Below are 14685 nucleotides of genomic sequence, written 5' to 3'. Positions count from 1 at the left end.
AGGACTTTTCACTGTAGTTCTGGGAACTTACTTTCCTTGGAACAAGAATATGGTATTTGCTAACTACAGATTTGGAAAGGCAAGAAAGCTGATTTCACGTTCTGTTTGCTTTTAAGAGCAAAAGTTGAGAAAGCAAGGCAGCAGATCCTCTGATTTGCAGGTAGAGTGTTGGAAAATTGAGGCATTCCTAGGAATCAGTTTCTCGTAGCAGTTTGTACCACAGCGTATTTATTATCTCCTCTTTTGTTTTCCTTCTGTTCAAGAATGTGTAAGGATCCCCTGCTGTTAGCAGTGCTGCTGGGGTTGGATTGATGGGGTTAACTGTAATGTTTACTGTTGAAGTTGGGAGGGAGGATTAGATTGGAAAGAGATTTTGGGGTTTGGTTTCTATTAATTTCCTCTAAATGTATGCACGTGAAATAACATTGATCATTTTAAAAAGTGACACCTGTGTCTCAAAGAAGGCCACTTCTGATGAAGTCACCCGTGGCTCCGAAACAGCCCATCCTTGCACATCAGCTTTTCAGTAAATGTTTTCTGAATGCCCGGTAGAGGCCTGGAACTGTATTCCTTACAGGATAAAGAGTAAGCATGGCCTTCAGAGCCCTTTATTACTTATTCTCTGCTCTGCCTTTCCTTTACCTACCTTTTCTTATCCCCCTAATGTGCTGACTAACCTCCCTTGCTCCTGAGCCTTTCATTCATTCATTCATTCATTCATTCATTCCAATATTGAGAACCCAATATATAGCAGGCTCTCTGGATACACTGATCAAAAGGATAGACCTGACCTCTGCCTTCTTGAAGCTATTGCCCAGGCAATGAGATCATTACAACACAGTGCAAGAAGTGCTGTGACCGCAGAAGCTTGGGTGCTGGGGAGCGGCAGAAGGGAAGACTTCCTGTAGGAGGTGACTTCTAAGCTGCAATTAGGAGGATGGAGGAGGAGGGGAGGGAAGGGTGGGCACGGTCAGAGGCTGGGAGATTAGTTAAATGGCTGTTGAAGTTGTCCAGGTGAAATGAATGAATGAAGGTAGATGTAGCGGGGGAAGCAGATGGATTTGAGAGACTTAGGAGGTAGAATTAATATAGTGAGGAGATTGATTCCGTTTATGGGATTTAAGAGAGAGGTACAGTTCTCTGGTTTCTGGCCTGAATAATTGGATGGTTGAAGGGCCCATCCTTAGATAAGAGGCCTGGCGAAAAGGACTAGGTGAGGTGGAAGATGATGAGCTGTTACGGACCTCGTGAAATTTAGGCGTCTGTGGTTTATCCAAGTGAGGATTCCAGTAGGCACGGGGGTGTATGCCTGGGAATGTAGGAGAGACATCTGGGTTGCAGAAAAAGATCTGGAAGTCATCGGCTGGTAATTGGAGGCACAGGCGTAAGAGAGATCCTTTGGCATATATTGGCAATCACTCGGCATGGGAAGCGAAGCTGGCCCAGAGGGCACCATCTTAGCAGGGGTGGGCGATAGGGGAGCAGCTCTCAAAGGAGAGGGGTAAGGAGTGATCAGAAGGTAAAGACAACCAAGGGAATGTCAGGGAGTCAAGAAGAAAGAGCAGAGGATAATGCACTGTGTTAGATGTTGCTGAGAGCTCATGGCAGGCACAGACTGGGTAAGGTTCATTGACTCTAGCAAACAAGGAGATGGTTGGCGATTTGCTCAGAGCAGTTGTTTTGGAGTGGTAGGGAGATATCCTGATTTATGGCATGAGGGGGAGGGAAAGAAATAGAGTCTGATTTTAGGGGTTCTTTGTAATTAAATTTTAAAAGTACAAATCCTTCCCCCAGTCCCTCCCTATGACTCTATAGGTGGGAGAATTAATAAGCACCAAAGAAACGTTTGCCCACTACTTGAATTTTTTTTTTAACCTGTAGTTGGTCATTTGTTTCCTGCCTTTGAAAACGGTTGTCTTGTTTCCTGTTGAGTAGGCTAAGGTTGTTTTTTGTTTGTTCGTTTGTTTTTTTAAAAAGGGATACACAGTTCCTTTGACTCATGGTCCAAATTGGAGTTTCCCTTTTATTATAAACATATTTTAGAGAAGGTGATTACATAATAGAAACTGGAAATAGCTTAGTACTTAGGGACAGGCAGAATCACGGATATTCCTATTTTGATGTTCCCTGGTTGTACAGTGGCCACGAGGCCTTCGGTCTGCCCTCTCTTGGAATTGTGGCATTTGTGTTGTGTCCCGTCTGGCTCCACAAGAGCTCTGTTTTATAAAAGCTAAAAGGTGATCTGTTTTATTTTCAACTTAAAACTGAATTAAAATTAATTCCGTGTTGAGACTTTTGAGAATTTCATAAGTCTGAGATAATGGGTCACACCCTAGGGTGTTGCATAAGAAAATATAGCCCTGGTTCTGCATTTTCCCTTGTCCCCAAAGATCTCACTCACAGTAGCATCTTTTTTTTTTTTCATCTTTATTGGAGTACAATTGCTTTACAATGGTGTGTTAGTTTCTGCTTTATAACAAAGTGAATCAGTTGTACCTATACGTATGTTCCCATATGTCTTTCACAGTAGCATCTTAAATAGTAAGTAGTATTATGGGTGATGGAAAAGCAGATCCACCTGTGGAAGGCACTTTCTTTGGAGTGGTAAAGTTTTTACTTAAGTCCACCAGGAAGGAAATTGTTCAGGTCAGGTGTTTTGTTTACGAGGCAGTGATAGGCTGTTGGGGAAAGAGGTGACTTGGGAGTCTGTTTTCCTCTGTTTTATTAAATAAACCTTATTTAACCTCTCCATTTTACCCACTGGGGAAACACTGATGATATTTGTACGTACTGCCTCCCTAGGGACATGAAATAACCAAATACAGTGTGTGTGTGTGTGTGTGTGTGTGTGTCTAGTTACTTTTTTATAAGATGACACTATAGTATCCTAGTGTAATTGATTCATGCTCCATTCCAGTTGGCTTGTTTATTGATTAATTCTACTATTTCAGATCGGTAATGTCTAAGAACTTTTAAATAATAAGGAGATTTTTTAAAATGTTAGAGTAATGAATGTGGCCTCGTTAAAGTACTCAGTTGAATCTCACTTGGGAGAGAAGATGGACTAATTGCATTTTTACATTTAGGACAGCTGCTGACTGTATAAGAACTTATGCATTTGGTAGGCCATAAGTGATGGGGGGGACGTTCATCATTTATATGCTTTTTTACTAAAGGATGTGCTGAGAAATTGATCAATTCTAATTAGTACATTTGAGCTCTTCTTCTTGTTACTGTGTTGGGTAAACAGCTTGATGGGGAAAAAAAGATAATATTTAGCACACTTGGAGCATTTCATGCTGGTCAGGCACCGTGCTCATCACTTTACATGTATTAACTCATTTAATTCTATGAGGGTAGCTATATTATTATCCTCATTTCACAGAAGAATTGGAGTACAGATTAGATAACTAGCTAAAGTTGAAGAGCTAGGAGGTAAGTTAGGGTGGGATTCAATCCTCGGTAGTCTGGCTCCAGAGCCTGTACTCTTATCCCTATACTCTGCTAGCTCTCATTACAGTGTGCCCTCCTTTGTCTGCGGATTAGAAGTTGGTTGAATCCGTGGATAGAACCTGAGGATAAGGAGGGCCAACAGTCCACAGATTTTGGCATCTGCTAGGGTCTTAGAACCAATCCCCACAGATACTGAGGGACCCTGTACTATTGATTAAATCTGAGTGCTTCATTGATCTGCATCACTGCCTTTCTACTGTAATGAAAATGTTAATCCAGTGGCTAATAAATTCATTGGCCAAAGGCCAATAATAAGTGAAAAGATGTTCAACCAGTAGTCAGGAAAATGCAAATTGAAATTAATATACTACCAGTTCTCTACCTGATCGGAAAGATTAAACAGATTCATAACATCTGCTGCAGGCAAGGGTGTGGGGAAAGGACACATACTCATATGTAGCTGGCGGGAGGGCCAGCAGTTATTACAAAACTGCTTAAACTTTTAGAGAAAATAACTTGGTCATATTTATTGAAATTTTAAATAAATATTCTGTTTGATCAAACTCCTAGGAATTTATCTTAGAGACATAAAATCACCAGTACATAAGGATGTATGTACAAGGATTTTTTTTTTTAATGGTGCTATTTGTAATGGTCCCAAACTGGAAACCACTTGGCAGTTGGAGGATGCTTGCATAAATTATGTCACATACATAATATTGGCGTTTTGGGAAACTAATCAGCAAAACCCTTTTCTTCCTCTCCTAGATGTGGAGCCAGTTAGGAAATAAGACCCAAGAGACAGCCAGAGGGAGATCAAAATATTATCTTTATTAGTGATAAAGCTGATTGACCAATCTTTACCCTTGAATGAGAAAGACTTATGCCCCCAACTACTGGTACTCATGGGAGAAGGGCAGTAGGGCAGGGAGCACAGAGCAGAGAATGTCCTTGTTTAAATGCAGACTGGCCCCCAAAGACAGAAGTCCCAGGGGGCTGAACCAGGCATGCCCAGTGTCTCCTCTGCGATTCACCAGTTGGCTAAGTCATTCTTCCCTCCCTGGGGAGGAGGAAGCAAGGGGTCAGGGTGGACAGAAGGTGGAAATTCTCCTTTTTTATTTTCCCTCCTAGGGAATGGACTGGAAATTATTTTGTCCTTATGGAAATCTACGAGGTGGGGAGTGTTCCCCCTCCCCCAACACGTATTTCGGAATATCATGCAGCTTTTTACTTTTCAAAGTATAAACTAGCTCAATGTGAGCAGACTTGGGAAGATATCTGTGATATTTTGTTAGTGAAAAATTGAGTTGCAGGTAATTTTTATACCGTGATTATATTCAAAGGAGAAACCGTGTATGAGTATATTTTTGCAAATAGTAGAAAGTATTTAAAAACATACTGTAGTTTGCTAAGAAGAATGGTGGGGAGTGTGTGTGGAAAGTTGGCAATGGGGAAACTGAGCTTTTACCCTGCACGTCTCTGTATTTGTTCAGTTGTTCAAATGAGCAATTATTAATTTTATAAGAAAATGAAATGTATATTTGAAAGTTGCTACCATATATATATATGCTATATGCTACCATATATATTTTTTTTCAGATTACTTTTCCATTATAGGTTGTTACAGGATATTGAATATTGTTCCCTGTGTTGTACAGTAACTATGAGATAGATCTTGAAATTTCTCATCACAAGAAAAAAAAGTTGTAACTGTGTGTGGTGATGGCTGTTAACTAGAATTACTGTATTGATCATTTACAGTACATGCAAATATCAAATCATTATGTTGTACACCTGAAACTAATATAATGTTATATGTCAGTTGTATCTCAATAAAAAAAAGAAAAGTTTATAAAGTCATCTGCAGATGTTACACGTGCTTGTTCAGTGGTGTTTTCTACAGCAGCCTGTTTCCCCTCCCCGCTTTGGCAGTCCAGGGATCCTTACTCAGAACTTATTTCTAGATGGGCCTGTCTGACCCCCTGCACCCTGTTTTATTTCCATCCCACACCCAAGGCTGGTGGGGAATTTTGGGAAGTTGTGCTGGCCTCCTTCGTTCTTGTCCTAGTCTGATTCTCAGAGACTGTGTGACCCAGGCTGAGTGAGTGGGCATCTCTGGGCTCCACTTTCCTTATCCGGAAAATGAGATGTTGGAATTACGTGAGAAGATTGAACTAACTGAATCATTCTGGGGTGGCTGAGCCGATGGACTCTGGACCCAGTATCCCCAAGTTTAAATTGCAGTGTTGCCACTTACCAGGTGTGTGATTTTTGGGAAAATTTCTTAACCTCTCTGTGACTTACAGGCAGAAGGACTTAGAGCAGTGCTGGGATATAGTAAGCACCCTAAATACTAGCTACTATTATTATTAATATTTTAACTGGCTAACAATGGAATTAATTCTAATGGCGAAATGATATCTCCAGAGGAGGTGGGTCACAGCATGCTTGTGGACAAGGTTTTTCAGGATTCCTCAAATGGTTTTGAATTCTATCAAGTCTTCCCCGTACAGAGGTATCTCCAGGCGAGGAGGGGGCTCCAGCTTTTGCTGAGACTCAGCATCCCTCACAGTTTGCTTTGGGTCTTGCTAACTTCCCACCTGCAGGAGCAAGGAAAATGAGGTCTGTTTCATTCCATGTCTTTGAGTAGACGATTTTTATTGGGAAGTGTTACAGGTTGAACTGTGTTCCTGCAAAATCCAAATATTGAAGTCCTAACCCCCAGTATCTCAGAACATGACTGTATTTGGAGATAGTGTCTTTAAAGAGGTAACTCAGTTAAATGAGGTCATTTGGGTAGGTCCTAATCCAATGACGGATGTCCTTATAAAAAAGAGGCAAGGAGAGAGGCCTCAGAAGAAAACAACCCTGCCGACGTCTTGAATCCAGAGCCTCCAGAATTGTGAGATAATAAAGTTCTGTTGTTTAAGCCCCCCAGTCTGTGGTACTTTGATATGGCAGCCTGAGGAAATTAATCCAGGCAGCTACTAAATTCTCCCTGAGTGACGGTATTTCTGGGGAGAATGTTTGAAGTTGAGGGGAAGCAGTACAATGCAATGAGTGAGGACTCAGGCCAGGTTTTAAACCCTGGCTGTGTCACTCACTAGCTTTGTGAATTCAGCCTTTGTTTTTCCTTCTCTTACTGTGTAAAGTGGGAGTAAACTACTTCATCAAGTTGTGAAGCTGAAATTACATCATTTATGTAAAGTTTATCACTGTGCCCAACACTTGGTAAGCGCTCAGAAAAAAAAAGTGCTTATTGTTATGATGAGACAGACTATCAACTAGAAGTTTGTGTGGTTATACATTACCCACATTATCAGTCTTAAATCATATTTGTTCATCTACAAGCTTGGAAAACACTGGCTTATTACAGATTTAAAAGCATTTCTTGCTGACATTCCAAGGAGTTTAGATTTAAAGTACAACAAGGATGTCTTTGAAAGTGCAAAGTAGCTGGAGAGTATGGGACAGCCACTTTTTGTTCTGTGGTACAGAAGGGAATAGCATTTTTCATACTTTCCTGGGCCACACACATTTGTAGGAGGCGGTGCACAAAAAGCACTGTTTGTGGAGGAGGGACAGCCGCCTTTAAATAAGGAATTGCTTAATTAGATTGGTTTTGTCTGGGAACATATAAGGCAGCGTTGCTGAGAAGAACATTCCAGGCCTGGACAGTTGCCTCGGTCTCACTGGTGAACCTCCGGTAAATCACTGTAGCAGGGAAATCATTTTGGACTGTTAATCTTTGCTGTTCGTTAAAAATAGCCTGCTTGGGGGCTTCCCTGGTGATGCAGTGGTTGAGAATCTGCCTGCCAATGCAGGGGACACAGGTTCGAGCCCTGGTCTGGGAGGATCCCACATGCCGCGGAGCAACTGGGCCTGTGAGCCACAGCTACTGAGCCTGCGCATCGGAGCCTGTGCTCGGCAACAAGAGAGGCCGCGATAGTGAGAGGCCCGCGCACCGCGATGAAGAGTGGCCCCCACTCGCCGCAACTAGAGAAAGCCCGCGCACAGCAACGAAGACCCAACACAGCCATTAAAAAAAATAGCCTGCTTGCATCTCTTCATTAGGAGGAAGGCAATGTTTTGTGCTCCTGGCAAAGTTTGGTTTTTTTGGGAAGCGTATGAAGGCCATAGAACACAACTCCCAAAGAAATGCCTTTCTAGCAGCACATGAGAGCACAAAGATTGAAAACTTACACTGGAAAATTGCAGCTCAGTGTGATTGGGCTTTGGTGAAATAAGAAGTCAAACCCTTGGGTACGTGACTTTGAAATCTTGCGAGAGCAGTGAAAATTGAGCTCTTGCTGAATCCAAGTTATGTTGGATCAAAACAACTGTGCTCTACTGCTTCCTTCTGTAGAAGGGCCCACATAATTGTTTAACTGTGGAGGGCGTATTGTTGGAGATCACGAATGAAAGCGCAGCTTTCTTTCCTGCTCTAGAGGGAGGGCATCAGTAGAAAAATAAAAACTTGGCACACCTTCCTTTTTTTTTTTAATTTAAATTTTTAAAATTTAAAACAAAATAATTTTGTAATTATTTTGCAAAAACAATTGTAATTGTTTTGCAAAAACAAAATAATTTTGTAATTTTAGAGGTCTAGTTAGTAACAACGTTCTGTAAAAATTTATAAATACACAAATGAAATATACAAATACAATTTTTACATGTTTTAAATGAAAATACAGTGGTCTGTGCTATTGACAGAATGTAATATTCATATATGAGTTTAAATAGTAGAATGGAACTAGAAATTAACTCGCCGCTTGGCATGTTTGTTTCAAAATAGTAAAATTTAAGAAATGGAAAAGAGGTTTTAAAAGCGATTTTTTAAAATTAAATAGTGCATCCAATATAGCATTACTAGAACAAATATGTTTATAAATACATTTATTCATGTAGTTTCTAATACTAAAAGTAAAAACTTGACTCTTTGACTGCAGAGTGCTATCGAGATTCTCGAGTGCTATCGAGAATTAACACTTACCTTTTAAATGTGAAGAGTTTATTAAGTGTAAAGCTGCGTATTTTCATCTTCTCTGGCCATGCACACCACGGTTACTCCTGACATTTTGCTGCCTGTAAAAAGGGCGTTTTTCTCTAAGGTGAAACTTTTTACAAGTTGACTTCTATTTATGCCTAACTCCTCCCTAAACTTTATTTATAGTAGATGCTAATAAATGCAACCCTGAGGATAGAGTAGAATTAAATAAGAATTGTTGTGAGTTTCTTAGAGTGCCCTGATTGTGTGTGTGTGTGTGTGTGTGTGTGTGTGTGTGTGAGAGAGAGAGAGAGAGAGAGAAATTCGTTATGGAAATTACATTATGAGTTGAAAAAAAATTTACAAAGAATTTGCCTGGATTCCTGTCATCTTGATAAAACCGCCATGTTCAATTTTACATGTTATCTTTGCCTTTTTTCCATATGCCATTATTGTTTTTTTAAAACATGGTTGTACATGTCCATACAGTTTTATATTCTGCTTTTTATTAGTTACAGCAAATGTTTTTCATTTCATTATAGGTGCTTTGTAATGCCCATTTTAATACTACTATACTGAACGGGTTTACCATTAATTACTATTCCTCTATTATCCTATATGTAGGTAGATTTTGCTTTATTTTGTCTTGTAAATAATGCCTTGACAGTTTTTCAGCATTAAGCTTTTTACCAACCAATGAATACATTTCCAGGAATTGGTCAAAAGTATGACTTGTAGCAAATACTACCATATTCCTTTTGAAAAGGATTGTAGTGCAAGGTGCATCCTTTGTTTTACATGTTAACCAGCGCCTTGAACTTTTAGGTTCCTTCTTCTTGCTACTAGAAATAATACTGAGGTGTACTTTTTTTGTGTGTAAAAATTTGGTGCACATTTCTAATAGAGGTAATAACAGTGGGTTTAAAATTTATAGCCACAGACAGATATGCAAAAACGGAACTTTTAAAATTTCTCCCTACTAAACTTAATTTACCTTTCAAGCTGAATTGCCAGTTTTAGGCAGCTCACCTCCCATTTAAGGCTGTAAAGCTTCGTCTCCCTCTGCACCTGGGACTGAGAAGCAGACCTTCCCCGCGGCCTCGGCAGGCATCGGGTTCCCGTGCCATTGGAACCTTGCTGGCCTCTGCTCAAGAGGAGCCCATCTTGTGGTCCTCTGGAGTGCCTCTCTACAGGGCTGGCCATCTCCCCGGGCTGCATTCTGAGAAGCCGGGCCACCCTCTCTTCTGTGATAACCTGCATCTTCCTCCAGACTTCTCTAGGGATGCCATCCGTTTCGATGGTCTGAGCATCTTTGCTCTTACCCTTTTGTCCCCATGTCTAAGTGGTAGTCCTGACCCACGGAATCCCTCCTTCAGATCCCTGGCCAAACTCTTTTTTTTTTTTGTGGTACGTGGGCCTCTCACCGCTGTGGCCTCTCCCGTTGCGGAGCACAGGCTCCGGACGCGCAGGCTCAGCGGCCATGGCTCACGGGCCCAGCCGCTCCGCGGCATGTGGGATCCTCCCGGACCGGGGCACGAACCCGTGTCCCCTGCATCGGCAGGCGGACTCTCAACCACTGTGCCACCAGGGAAGCCCCCTGGCCAAGCTCTTTATCAACTTTTGTGCCGAAAAACAGCTCTTATATCATTAAGAGCTTTTCTTCCCTCTGGGATTATGGTAGAAACTCCAATGCTTTAAATTCTTCAGTTTTGCTCCTGATCTATGAAGATAAGCTTTCAGGATTAAAAAGGAAAAAGAGAGCTTTCCTAAATTTCCGGAGACTGCTTTGACTTTCAGATTTACCTCTGCTTTAGGTTTAGAAGAATCTAATCAGGAACTGGAAAACCCAGGGGTTGACTCTCTCGTCCTAGGCTGCATTGCCTCTCCCTGTGGAAGAAAGGGTACGTGGAAGACTCAGGCAGCTGCCTGGATGATGGGTGCGAAAGGGCATCCGTCCAAGAGCAGCAGGGAGGGGACTGGGGAAGCCGATTCTTAACAGCCCAACAGTGGTGACCGCATATTGAGTTTAATCTGTGCACAATTTGTGTGTTAACTTAGTGGATATAGAATAATATTAATAGCAAGTGCGTGTCAGAGCCAGGACTGTTTCCAGTGATTTTCTACGTTAACTTCTTTAGCCCTCAAAACAACCTGAGAAGTAGTACTACTGTTACTGCCTCCGTCACATGAACCCGGAGCCTAGACGAAGCGAGCTTTGTAACTCTTCAGCCAGTAAGTGGTGAAGCTGGGTCTTGCAGCCCAGTAGTCTGCCTCTGCTGGTAACCGCTGGTTCTGTTGCTGGTCACGGGCTGGGAGGCCACAAGTACTTAACTGATTATTATTGAAAAATGCTTTTCTCTTGCATTTGTTATAATTTGGTTCTCTTCTTTCGGGAGTTTGATCATTTCATAAAAGGTGGTTCTTTTCCTGTTTAGGAAGGCATCATCCCTTTATTGTTTTGGTTTGTTTCTATACTTACGTATATTTCCTCACTAACTTAGCTGTTTCTCTGATGTGGATAAAGAGACTTCTTTATCACTAGGGTTTAACTAACCTCTGTATCATCTCAGGCCAGTGATCTGCTTTCCAGAGTTGTGTAGTTATAAAAACCTGTTTATTAGGGAAAAGGGCAAAAATATGTGAAAGTGGAGAGATGAGTAGAGTGAACTTTTCATGTGCCCAGCACTCAGCCTCAGCAGTTTGAAGCTCATGGCCAATCTTGTTTCATCTATACCAGGAGTTCTTAACCTTGGCACTACTGACATTTTGGACTGGAAAATTCTCTGTGTGGGAGGCTGCCCTGTGCCTTGCAGGATGTTTAGCAGTATCCCTGGCCTCTACCTACTAGATGCCAGTAGCACCAGCCCCCCACCCCCTTTCTGGTTATGACAACCAAAAGTGTCCCCTGGGGAGCAGTTCATCCCTAGCTGAGGACCACGGATTTATGCTCACTCCACTCTTCCCATCCCCTCAAGATTATTTGGAAGTAGATCCCATACATTAAATCAAACCCATTTGGGGATATATTTTTAAAATAGAATGTCTCCAAGTTTGTTAGTCCATTAGAGAGGAAGGGAACAAAGATCTCATTATGTTCCTGTACGAATTGTTGTCACGGCAGCTAGCCACTCTTGGCTGCAGAGATGCCCATAGTTCCTACCAGCTACCAGTATTGATATGAACAAGGAAACACTAAGAAATTGGTATCGTGCTCCAGCCTGTACATTTTTTAAAACCGTAGTAAAATATACATAGTGTAAAATTTTCCATTTTACCCATTTTTAAGCATATAGTGCAGTTCAGTGTCATTAAGTACATTCACATTGTCATGAGACTGTCACCACCATCCATCTCTCCACTCCTCAGTCCTTGGCAACCACTATTCTACTTTCAGTCTTGATGAATTTTACTCTTCTAGGTACCTCATGTAAGTGGAGTTAGATACTTGTCCTTCTGTGTCTGGATGATTTCACTCAGCATAATATCTTCAAGGTTCATCCATGTTGTAGCATGTGTCAGAATTTTCTCCATTTTAAGGCTGAATAATATTCCACTGTATGTATATATACGACATTTTGTTTATCCCTTCAACTGTTTATAGATATTTGGGTTGTTTCCACATTTTGGCTATTGTGGTTAATACTGCTATAAACATGGTGGGCAAATATCTCTTCAAGACCCTGCTTTCAGTTCTTTTGGGTATATACTCAGGAGCGGAATTGCTGGATTGTATGTAATTATATTTTTAATTTTTTGAAGAACCACTGCTTTCCATGGCAGCTGCACCACTTTGCATTCCCACCAGCAGTGCACAAGGGTTCTAATTTCTCCACATCCTTGCCAATGCTCATTATTTTGTCTTTAAAATAATCACCATCCTAATGGTGTGAAGCGGTGTCTACTTGTGGTTCAGCCCGTACCTTTTAAGCTGTACCTCTGGTAATTGAAAAGCAATTCTGCTAGAACCTTCCTGCTAGAACTAAGTGCTGCTATTGTGCATTTCTACTTTTACCTTTGAACAGTTTGCCCTGAACCCTCAGCTAGCCATCTGTGACTTACTCCTGGGAAGAGGCGGGGGGAGTGGGTTGTGTTTGTATATAGGGGAAAGCTTTTAATCCATATTGAAGTGTTGCATTTGCACGTTTACCATGAACAGTTAAGGGAAAAGATTCTGGTTAGATATGTATGGAATCAGAGACCATTAGAGCTGGAAGAGGCATTAGAGACCAGTTCATAAAAGGAAATTGAAACCCAGAGCGTGTAAAGCTCCTCTTCTTGACTTGAGGGTAGTGACAATGTCTCGCTCACTGTCCCCAGTATCTAACACATAGAGTCAACCACTAAATGTTTGTGGAACTAATCCATGAATTACCTAAGCCTGACCAGTTGGCTTTTCAGTGTCAGGACTAGGGCATTCAGTTGGTTACGTATGACATTATGGTGACTAAATAATGGCAGTTTGCTTCAATGGCCAAGTGAGTCTTCTCTTTCTCCTTTTCAGTTGCTGGCGTGATAAGACTAGATGTAGTTTTCCCACAGTGAGGCCCTCTCTTCCTTGGAGATAGGTTTGAAGGGGTCTTGAAGACGACCAGCCCAGCTCAGGAGCCCTGAGGAGCCCTGGGTTGGCTGAGTGATGGCAGTCAGGCTTTGATCACTCTTAAATCTCTTCCACTTCATCCTTGCCTCAAGCTTGTATGGTCCAACCTCCCTGTCCTGTATTTGTGTTTTGCATTCTGGGTAAGCCCGGCTCCTAATGGGTGCCTCTGTAGGTCTCTCTCTTTATTCTTCTAATCTAGGAGGTCGCCATCCTGCCTGCATGTTAGAATCACCTGAACACTTTGAAAAGGCCTGACGACAGGCCAGATCAATCAGAATGGTTGAGGATAGGACCCAGGCATTATTTTTTAAATTTTTTAATGTTTGTAACATCCCTCAATTTTCACCTGTTTCAACAGTTTTCCTGATTGTCTGCCTGAATCTCATCCCTCCTTAACGATGAACTTCTTGTCATTTACTTTGGATCTAAAGGCACACAATGTTGATGTTACTTTACAATTTCTTGTAGGTTATTTGTGTTCTCTTGCCAGTTAGATTATAAACTCCTGGAGGCAGGGATCATGCCTTTTTTCTCCTTTGTCCTGTTGGCTCTCAAACTCGAGTGTGCACCACAGTCACTTGGGGGGCCTGATAAAACACAGATTGCTGGGCCCACTCTGGGAATGTCTCATTTAGTAGGTCTGGGTGGGGCCGGGGAGTGTGCATTTCTAACAAGTTTCCAGGTGGTGCTACTCCTGCTGGTCTGGGGACCATACTTTTGAGAACTGCTGCTCTAGCCCCTGAACCATTCTTCATGCACAAGGGTGCTCAATAATTACTGGCCAGCCAAAAAGAATGGTGCAAATTTCCCCTTGCTTGCTCTTCTGAGTAACTATGTTCTGCTCTCACTGTGGGCTGAGAGAATGAAACAATGTGTGACCGATCGTCTACAAATAATCATAACTTTGACTTTCTAGTTGCCAATTCCTTTACATTCTGAACCTTGCTAAGACAGTTATTTTTCTTTTTGTGTATATGTGTGTGCGTGTGTGTGTGAGTGTGTGTGTGTGTTGTTGGTTGTGCATTTAGGCTATAAAGAGATATGACCACATCATGCAGGATAGGATCCCAGTTCATCTCCTGTCTTTCAAGGTAGAAATCAAGTATGAACAGTAATAAAATTTATTAGGAATAAGTTTTTGGAAAAACTGGGGAAGGGTGATCTCCAAATAGAGGGGAAATACAGCACAGTCAATTTTAAAAACAAGAAATTCTCTGAAAGTGTTATTTTCTATGAATTATAAGGAGTTTAAAGTATTCCTGTTGTTGGGAAAACAAATGAGCTTTGGGTGGAGCTGACGTTGGCGGCTTGCAGCCCTACCTTGGAGCATAACCCTGATGAATTTCACTAACAGCCAGCCACAGTTTTTCTGTAGCATGAAAAACTGTCGAGACTGAAGTTGAGGGTTTATTCAGATACTCATATCCTCCATCCGTTCTAAAAGCAAATTGATACCGAAGTTTTCATGCTGAATACTCTGCAAAGCTTAAACTGCTTTTCCCATGTTAATTAATGGTTAAACCACTTAATGTATTTTGGTTTTGTGTTAAATCAGCTGATCTTTTCTAAGGGTATTGGGGAATTATTTTATAGTTTCTTTTAGGTAAAATATTTTTGAGAGAGAGATCACCGAGATTTTTCTAAGGAG

At 41.5% G+C, this 14685-nt stretch overlaps 1 protein-coding gene across 1 annotated transcript in view; it reads left to right on the top strand.

Annotated features, from left to right (window-relative positions):
- Positions 1 to 14685, top strand: part of MBOAT1 (membrane bound O-acyltransferase domain containing 1) — a 113610-nt gene that overhangs the window by 40598 nt on the left and 58327 nt on the right. The gene's annotated exons all lie outside the window — the stretch shown is intronic.

This window comes from Delphinus delphis, chromosome 10 (genome assembly GCF_949987515.2).
Source record: "Delphinus delphis chromosome 10, mDelDel1.2, whole genome shotgun sequence".
Lineage (NCBI taxonomy): Eukaryota > Metazoa > Chordata > Mammalia > Artiodactyla > Delphinidae > Delphinus > Delphinus delphis.
Note: the sequence above shows the minus strand (reverse complement) of the source record. Positions and strands in the feature narration are given on the sequence as shown.